Genomic DNA, 10,594 nt, shown 5'->3' on the forward strand with positions numbered 1-10,594 from the left:
TCTCACCATGTCAGTCTGGCCCGGTTTTCTACCCTATAATTTTTTACTCTTAGATTCTGCCTGAAACACTTTTCTACATTTACCTAGTTGAATCAAGGGTTGGGTCTTCATTAACAACTTTAAATTAGGCCCAAATGGGACAAATTGGAGGTACACAGCAGTACCTCTACATGCTATGACCCCTTTACTACTTTCTACGGTATTTTTCTCCCCAATATATCCATACTACTAAAGCTAGAGAATCTGGTTTATAACCTCCATGTCCAAAATTTAGATAAGCCCCTTTTCATCACATCAGGTATACTATTCTCTTTTGCCTGCTAGAGAAAGAGACCTGACCCAATGAAGTTAAGTCCACGAAGTAAGGAAAGGTAGCCCCTTTAAGATCTGATGTATGGAATTATTAGGAACTCTTGATTCTGACTACTGTGACATCAGGGATCAAAGATCAGAGGGACTGGCTCTCAGTCCAACACAAGTGAGGTTTTCTTGTCAAGCTTCACTGAAATCACACTTTGAAGGGTCATGATTTTCTTTTTTTGTTTTGTTGTGATTTTTTATTTTATTTTAAAGAAGATCGCAAAAACAAAGCAGAAAAGGAAAGCCCAAAGACAGAAGAAAGATATTTAAACAATGGAGGAGAAATATTGGGTATGTCTCATTCTTCTTGTTTGTATCAGAGTATTTTTCTAGATACCTAATCTTTATATCATCTCTGACATTTCTACCAATCCAAGATTCCTCACCCCACCCCCCAGAGGTGGTTGTGAACATGAGCTGAAACTTATGAATGAGTCATAGTGTATATTTCACATATTACTTACTTACTTAATTTATTAATTTTTATTTTTTAATATTTATTTTTGAGAGAGAGAAAGAGAGGGAAAGGAGAGAGAGAACAAATGTGCAGGAGAGGGGCAGAGAGAAGGGGAGACACAGAATCTGAAGCAGGCTCCAGGCCCTGCATTGTCAGCACAGAGCCTGACGTGGGGCTCGAACTCATGAATCACGAGACAATGACCTGAGCCAAAGTTGGACACTTAACCAACTGAGCCACTCAGGCACCCCACTTAATGTTTTTTAAATTGGAAAGTGCAATGTTTTATAGACTGAATCAAATTTTCCCATTTAAAAATATCTCTGTCAAAGTAGCAAAGTAAAAATATTCTTGATTTCAATATGGTTCCATCAAAATTACCATGTCAATAATGTTATATAACCAACATAACCAGTGTGGCTATAAGAATAAGCTCTGTGTAGATCTAGTCTGTATGGCTCATATCTGTGTTAAAATGTCAATTTCTTGTTTCAATGCTTATATTACCACAACTTACTCTTTCCAATGCAATTACTCAAAGTACAGTCTTTAAGTACCGAGCATTTATCAATTGATTTGTATGTATTAGCTTCTCTCCAAAGCTTTCTGCAGTATTCTGTGACTGTTTGATATTGAAGTTCACTATATTCAACCTAAGTATTATTTTTCTGAATTACTTTTGTCAACAGTGTTTTCTCTAGGTATGTTTTCCACACTATGACAATGGGAAGGGGGATTTATATATAATCCTTTTGGCTAGGAAGGTCACTTAGTGCTTAGAGTGGCAGCTGAAATAAATCTTCCATTTGCATTTCCCCTTCAGTAAATTGTTCTCCATCATAGATAAACAGATGGTAAGTAGATGTTGATAGATAGATAGATGATAGTTAGATAGATAATGGATGGATAGATGATAGATAGATAGATGATAGATAGATAGATAGATAGATAGATAGATAGATAGATAGATAGATAGATATGAGAGACAGACTTGCTAAGTTATTGCTATAAGTAAGCATGTTCCTTCTAGCAATACCTTTATTGGTCATTTTTAAGACTCAAGCCTTGGAGCACATGGGTAGCTCAGTCAGTTGAGCGTCCTACTTCGGCTCAGGTCATGATCTCAGGGTTCGTGAGTTTAAGCCCTGCATCAGGCTCTGTGCTGACAGGTTGGAGCCTAGAGCCTGCTTAGGATTCTGTGTCTCCCTCTCTCTCTGCCCCTCCCTGCCTCAAGCACTGTCTCTCTCTGTCTTCAAAATACATAAACATAAAAAGTAGTTTAAAAAGAATCAAGCCTGGAGATATCTTGACATTTAAATATTTGGTATGTAAAATCATTGTGGGCTATTGTGTTTCAAATTTCCTTAAAATCGGTGCTAAACCTTTCCTCACTCCCTTTAAAAAATCTATGTGCAGAATCCCTGGAACTCACCCCCATCAGAGTATGCCTCCTGGAAGTCTTGTATCTCCACCATTAAAGTGCTCTGGAAGAAATTACAAGTAAGTTCTCTTAAAAAGAAAACTAAAACATGTCGATACTGAAAAAGAATGCCCAACATTATTTGGAAAGGATTTTAGTAGAGACTTTTATGTATTTATTTTTCTGTAGAAGTTGGGGTTGCAGAGAAGAAGAGGCACTGTCAGAGATAACAATGTTTCTAACCATAATTATCTGTAGCTGTATTTATACCAGACTAGAAGATAACATTTCCTGAGAAAAAGGCAGTATTGACCAAATTAATCTGTAAGATGTTTAAAATTGTAATTCTTTCATTTATCTAAATATTATAGTAATTTTTCAAAAATTCTGATAAATAACAGGAAATATTCCCTAACAAAAACCCTAGTTTTAGTGAGAAATTGGATAAAAGGAGAATGATTTCCTTTTTTAATGATGCCATTATTTTATTATATGTGTTATATCAATCAAATGTGACTTCTGGATAATTTCATTTATTTGCTTCCTATAGAATACAGTAATAACAATCTCTTTTACTATAAAATTTAACACTATGTGTTTTATTTTTTAAGGCATATTGAAATATTTAATATTTATTTTTTCATTTAAAATAGGTTTATTATTCATGAACACAAAAAGGACAATCCTTACATGTATCTATCTTATAATTGGAATGGCTCTCTAGGAACAGCTAAACTTGAAGGAAATTATGGGAACAAGTATTCTTTTCAATTCCATATATGGTTTATCAATTCACCATACATTTCAATTTCCATATATGGTTTATCATCACCATAATTCAAGTAAAAATAACACAACAAATACTAAGATTTTGCTATAGCAAAACAATATGAAAATATCAATTGAGATAAAGATGGAAAGCTTAGATTATAAGACTTCTATTACAATTATTTCATTTTTAAAATGAGATTAGGAAATATGAGTCAAAGATATAGTATATTTAATACTGTTTATGGATGAATATACTTTATGTATATAAAATGTGTATGCATGTATGTACACTTTATGTATATAAAATATTAAAAAGTGTACATGAATCATTAGAAATATGAGATATATTCATATGCATGAATATACTTTATGCACATAAAAATGTATCTATGGGGATGCCTGCGTGGCTTAGTTGGTTAAGTGACCAAATCTGGCTCAGGTCATGATCTCGCGGTTTGTGGGTTTGGTCCCCACGTTGGGTCTGTGCTGACAGCTAGATCAGAGCCTCAAGCCTGTCTTCAAATTCTGTGTCTCCCTCTCTCTCTCACCCTCCCTTGCTCACTCTCTCTTTCAAAAAACAAATAAAACATTTTTTAAATGTATGTATATATGTATGTATATCTTATGTATATAAAATTGTATGTAAAATATTATATACATACATAAAGTATATATTAATCATTAGAAATATGAGTCAAAAGTATACTATATGTAATACTTCAAATGTATTAATATATGATATGTATCTCACTTAAATTTGAAATTTTTAGAAAGGAGATTTGGTATCACAAGAAGATTGGTTAAATGCTATTAGATTAACTCAGAGGTCAGAATAGTCTTATGTTATTATAATATTAACTTGTCATAATTTAACAAGACAACTGTTATTTTGTGTTTCAAATAACACTTTAAATAGCACACTGTTCAAGCTAATGCTGAACACTAGCTAATTGCTTATCTTCAGTTACAAGACATATTAATAATTAACATAAAGTGCAAACTGTGTTTCTTTGTACAAGTAGAAACAGCAATAAAATATAATAGTGAAATAATTATCATCTAAAAGTTTTTTTATGGATTTTCTTGAAATGTAATAAATTATAAAAAAATGGAACTAAAAACTCATCAAAAATGAATAACTGGTGTTTGTTGACATACTGAGATGTTTTTTTGAGTAGGCAATTTTAGTTAAGTTGACCACATGACAAAATAACCTTCCCAAAATATTCACTGTGGGGGGTGACATCACCTAGATGGCAACATAGGTCTTTCCTGACTTCTCTTCCCTTCACAAGAAGAACAAATAATGACTATTCATGAACAAGACACCATTGAGAGAATCCTAGAACATGGGACTGAGGTTGAAACACCCGCCAGCAGCACAGAGACCAGGACAGACTCCATTAGAAGGGTAAAAGAAGCAGCTACACAGTGACCACATTGCCCCTCCCCTCGGTCAGCATAGCACTACTTGGAGAGGTCTCTTCTAAGTTTACAGTTCATCCAGTGGGGAAAAAATATCCTAAGGGAACAACTAGTCCTCCCAGAACTGTGGGAGCCCGTAATGTGGTATCATACCATGAGGACTACAGTGGAATCTGGAGGGTTCAACCACTAGTAATCTGTGACAGAGAAGACAGGGGCTTGCAACAATTCACATATCTTGGATAGCTGAGTTCATATCTGCAGCGTCCAAGTAGTAATCCCAACCAGCAGTTCTACTCATCTGAAGAAGTTGGTGGTACACTTTGACTAGAGACTTTAAGAATCAGAACTTCCTGATTTGCGTCCTCAGTTGAGTTTTGCAGGCCTTGGTGTCTGGTTTGCCAATTCTCAGGAAAACCCCTGACTGGGGGGGAGTGTGTCTGGGTCCCATCTGGCCATAAAGGTGGGAAATAGCACATGGAAACTGTGTAGTCAAGCAATGCTCCAGTTGAGAGGGATGTGATGATGGTTACCCCCAGAGCAAAGCCAGTAGCAGGCATGGATGATGCTTCTGCTATGCCCAGGCAGTAGGATTAATATGTAGCGAAGGCTGACAGTAGCTCCCAGCCCTTCCAAACTGTAAAGCCTGTTTGTGAAAAGTGTAAGAGGCCTGGAGGGGCCCCTCCTTATGCTGCCCAAACAAGGAAACTGAGGGACAGCTCCACCCACTATGGAGAGTGTCTCCTGACCCCGTCTGAAAAAAGTGGCTGGCAGTAAGATCTAGTTACACAGGTAACTCAGCAATGCTTTAGCTGAGAGATAAGCAGGCAGAACCAGCACACTGCAGAGTAAAGCCAGTGGCCCTCTGTGGTCAGGCACCTTGGAGTACGGGATGGCTTGAGTTAAGACAACAAAGCCTTATCAGCTTGAGAGCTGCTTCTCCTGATGCACCTGGGAAGGAAAACTAATTCATAACCCTACTCATTGATGAATATAGTTTTTACCCTGCTTGACAAAAGAACCTAACCAGAACACATGGGAATCTGTGTAGCCCATCCAACAATCTTGCTCACAGTGGCACTTGAAAAAAGCATGGCCTGTGGCTTTCCTCATCTGCAGAGGAAAACTAGTGGCCTCACCAGACCAGGGAATTCAGTCACACTGTTGCATGATTGGGGACCCCAAGCAATGAGCCCAGGCCCTGAATCCCAACTCACTTTCCTTCAGGAAAGTTAATTCATAACCTCGTTTAGTAGTGAATATAGTACCCAGTTCCAAGCATCTAGTAAGCCTGACCAGAGAATCAGGGAAAACCCAGAACCCATACTACATCTTCACTTGAGCAGGGAACTAAGCCAGAAGTCCTATACAACTGTTCTCAGCTAGTGGTATGCCTCCTCCATTCCTGACCTCAGAGCTTGAACAGTTGCCTCACCTAAAATAAAACTTAATAGCCACCTCCACCTGCCCAAGGACACTACCAGAAGATACCCAGAAACCCAAACTGTGCCTAATGGTGAAAATTTGTCTCTACCAAAGTAAACTTAAAACGTCTGGAAGAAAACATCAATTACTCAAATGTGTAGATACCAATATAAGGAATCAAAGATAATGAAAAAATCAAGTAAATATGACACCACCAGCAGAAACTAATAAGGCTCTAAATAACTCACCCTTAAGAAATAGATATTTATGAACTGTCAAAGAATTCAGAATAATCCTCTTAAAGAAGATTAGCAACTAAAAGAACACACAAACAACTAAAGAAAATTAGGCAAACAAGACATGAACAAAACAAGAAGTTCAACAAAGAAATAGAAAACATAAAATAACCCCAGAAATCTTAGAGTTGAAAAATACAATAACTGAAATGAGGACAACAGAGAGCTCCAAAAGCAGACCCAACCATGAAGAAGAAATAATCAATGACTAGAGGATAGGACATTAGAAATAATTTAGTCAGAGGAGCCAAAAAAATGTTTTTGAATGAAAAAGTGAAAAAAGTCTATGAGACTTATGCAACATATGGGAAACATACAATATTCACATTGTGGGAATTCCAGAAGGAGAAGAGAAATAGAAATGAAGAGAGAGTATATTCAAAGAACTAATCACTGAAAACTCTGAGCTTGAGAGGAAAGAAATGGACATCCAGATATATGAGGCCCAAAAGATCCCAAATAGGTTAAACCTGACTAGAGGTACATTGAAACACATTATAATAAATTCATCAAAGGTCAAAGATAAAAAAGGATTTTTAAACCAGCAAGAAAGAGTAGTTACATACAAGAAAATCTCTATAAGACTATGGATATATTCCTTAACAGAAACATTTCAGGCAGGAGACAATGGGATGACATATTTAAAACATTGAAAGAAAAAACAGTATCAACTAAGAATATTATACCTGGCAAAGCTGTTCTTAAGAAATGAAGGACAGATAAAAACTTGCCCAAACAAACAGAAGGTAAGGGAATTTATTACCACTAGGCCCGCCTAACAAGAGATGCTCAAAGAAGTTCTTTGAGTGGAAGTAAAAGATGCTAATTAACATCATGAAAACACTAAAGGTTAGTGTAAAACTCACTCAATGGTAAGCATATAGTCAAAGTTAGATTCTTTAATATGGTAATGGTGGTATATAATTCACGTACAATTCTAGTTTAAAGGTAAAAAACACATGAATGTAGTAAAAATAACTGTAATGACAATAATCCATTATTAGTTACACAATAAAAAATATATAAAGTGTAACAGCAGTAACCTAAAATTTGAAGGGGCAGAAAGGTAAAAGTGCAAAAGTTAGGAATTATATTGAAGTTAGGTTGTTATTGGCTTAAAAATAAGGTGTTATAATTTAAGATATTTTTTGTAAGCCTCCGAGTAACCACAAGGGGAAAACCTGCAGTTATTACACAAAATAATGTGATAAAGACATCAAATAATACTGATACAAAATACATTACAACATGCACAAAAAAGACAGCAGAATAAGAAGCCAAAAACAATGAATCTAAAAAATACCAGAAAACAATTAACAAAATGACAATAGTAAGTCCTTACTTATAAACTATATTTAAAACATAAAAGGATTAAATTCTCCAATCAAAAGACATATAGTGGCTAAATGGATAAAAAATAAGCTGCCTACAAGAGACTTACATTAGTCTTAGAGAGACTCATAGACTGAAAGGATGGAAAAAGACATTTCAAGCAAATGGTATATATATATATATATATATACACACACACACATATATACATACATCAGGGATAGTCATACTTATATCAGACAAAATAGTCTTCAAAGTAAAAATGGTAAAAAGAGACAAAGAATGTCATTACCTAATGATGAAGGACTCAACACATCAAGGATATATAGCAATTTTAAATATTTATATGCCCAACATTAAAGCATCTAAATATATAAAGGAAAATCAAACAGAGTTGAAAGGAGAAATAGAAACACAATAAGAGTTAAGGACATAATATCCCACTCTCAAAAATAAATAGATTATTTAGATAATCAATAAAGAAACAGTGGAAATGAACAAAACTATAGACCAAATGGACCTGATACATATATATAAAACATTCCATTCAATGACAGTATCCACACTGTCTCAATTGCACATGGATCATTTTCTAAGAGACATCATATGTTAGGCCACAAAATAAGTCTTAACAAATTCAAGAAGATTTCGATTATAACAAGTATCTTCCTTGACCACAATAGCATAAAGCTAGAAATCAGTAACAAGAAGAAAACTGGAAAATTCACAAATACATTGAAATTAAACAATACTCTTCTGAAACACCAATGGATAAAAGAAGAAATTAATCAGAAAATAAATGAAAAAAATTTACTGAGACAAATGAAAATAGAAACCAAACATACTAGAATTTATGGTTTGCAGCAAAAGCGGGTATAAGAGGAATGTTCTTCAAAATAAATGCCTAAATTTAAAAAAAAAAACAAGAAAGATCTCCCCCAAAAAATAACTGAACACTTTAAGAAAGTAGAAAAAGAAGAATGAACTCTACCCAACATTTGCAGAAGGAAAAAATAAAGACTAGAGCAGAAATAAGTGAAGTAGAAAACAGAGAAATAATAGAAAAGATTACCCAAACTAAGAATTGGTTCTTTGAAAAGGTAAACAAAATTAACAAATTTTTAGTTAGCCTAATCAAGGAAAAAGGAGGACCCAAATAAATAAAATTACAAATGAAAAAGACATTATAACTGATACAGATATACAAAGGACCATAAGAAGTTACTATGAACAACTACACACCAAGAAAGTGGACAACCTAGAAGAAATGGAAAAATTTAGGGGCGCCTCGGTGGCTCAGTTGGTTAAGCAACTGACTTCAGCTCAGGTCATGATCTCATGGTTCATGTGTTTGAGGCCCACGTCAGGCTTGGAGCCTGGAGCAGGCCTCAGATTCTGTGTCTCCCTCTCTTTCTCTGCCCCTTCCCTGCTCATGCTCTGTCTCTCTCTCTCTCTCTCAAAAATAAACAAATATTTAAAAAATTTTAAAAAAGAAATGAAAAAAATTCTTAGAAACATACACCCTAACAACTAAATCAGGAAAAAACTAAAAATCTGAATAGATCAATTACTAGTAAGGAGATTGAATCAGTATTAAAAATCTTCCAGTGAATGAAAGCCCAGGATCAGATGCTTCTCTGGTGAAGTTTACTAAACATTCTAAGAAGAATTAATATCAATCCTTCTCAACCTCTTGCAATAGAAAGATGCATCTGTTAGTGTAGAATTTTAATTGTCAAAAAGTAACATATCAACTACACTGAAATAAAAAAAATAAGTAACATGAACCCTTATCATAAAAAAATTGTATAGTAGTGACAAAAGCTGGGTTAGTAGGACATTCTGCTATAAACAATTCTGCTATAATAACATGAAGTGAAAACACTAGTGATATAATTTAACCTTTGTGCAAATAATCATACAATAAGAGAAAAGTGGAATACTTTGTAAAAGCTACAAATTTAATTTTGCAGTTTTACAGTACTAACAGTCATCACTTTGCAAGATTAGTGTGTGTGCTTTGGTATAAAAAAAGTTATAAATTTTGAAAAAGATATATATTTGTTTTTTATGTAAATTTGTTCCTGTAATGCTTGTTTCTTACTTCATGAAAGAGATTCTAGATTGTACAATATTTAAACTTCTCTGGAGTAACTGTATTACAACTACAGTATTTAACGGTTATTTAAAAGTAGCCAACAATTCATTTGCTAAAAGAAAATATTTTTGTGTGTTGTTTTAAATCAGTAAACCTTATTTTAAATCAGTAAACTTTATAATGGTGATTAAATAGATTTTAAGATGACTCAGATAGTATATGAACAATTCTCTAATACATAAGTATATCTAAACAAGAATATAAATTTTATTAAGTGCTATTTAATTACAATTGATATTTTCAACTTCCTTGCAGAGATTTTCCACACCAGAAGTCCAAAAGTCAAGCTACATTCAAAAAGAGAAACAACAAATTGGATACCCAAGTTCTGAAGAGCCAGAAATCCTTTAAAGGATAGGACATGTGCAGATGAAACCTAACTATTAAAAATTTTCTGCAGAAAAAAATGTTTATATATACTTATACACACATACATATGATCATTTAAAAAGCATACTCAGAATAGCTTAAGAAAACACTGTATGACTCATGCTGTCAATTATAGTTTGCCTTTATTTCTGTATTTATGCTATTCTTACCTCTTTATACATTTCACTTTTCATTCCCCCCAACCTTTGACTACAGAGCAAAACTTTCATTTCCGATATCTAACTTCATTAACTCAGCAGAGATGACAAATACTTAACTCCAGAATTCAGCATAACACTTGTGTATTGATTTAGGACATGTATCTTAATAAGATACTCAGGGAAGTGCATAGCAGGTTGGTTGCAAATTGCTTACAGATAATAGTAAATACTTTTTAGTTACTGGATAAATCTAAGGAATTGCACCTAAGCGTAAGCATATATATAATCAATTTTATTTGAAATGTGCAATTTTCTTTTAAACTAATTCCTTAAAATAAAGTAAAAATTGCTAATTTCTGTAAACTGAATGGTGCAGTGGAATGATCCCAATATCTATGTCCCTCCTTTCCTTCTTTCCTT

The 10,594-nt window shown here is 34.1% G+C and overlaps 1 long non-coding RNA gene across 1 annotated transcript; it reads left to right on the top strand.

The window, feature by feature from the left end:
• Positions 1–458: 458 nt before the first annotated feature.
• Positions 459–10,051, top strand: LOC115283258. The gene is made up of 3 exons (XR_003904973.1): positions 459–651; positions 2,234–2,317; positions 9,900–10,051. It is a non-coding gene; the product is annotated as an uncharacterized LOC115283258 (long non-coding RNA).
• The last annotated feature ends 543 nt before the right edge of the window (positions 10,052–10,594 follow it).

Source organism: Suricata suricatta, chromosome X (assembly GCF_006229205.1).
Source record: "Suricata suricatta isolate VVHF042 chromosome X, meerkat_22Aug2017_6uvM2_HiC, whole genome shotgun sequence".
Classification (NCBI taxonomy): domain Eukaryota; kingdom Metazoa; phylum Chordata; class Mammalia; order Carnivora; family Herpestidae; genus Suricata; species Suricata suricatta.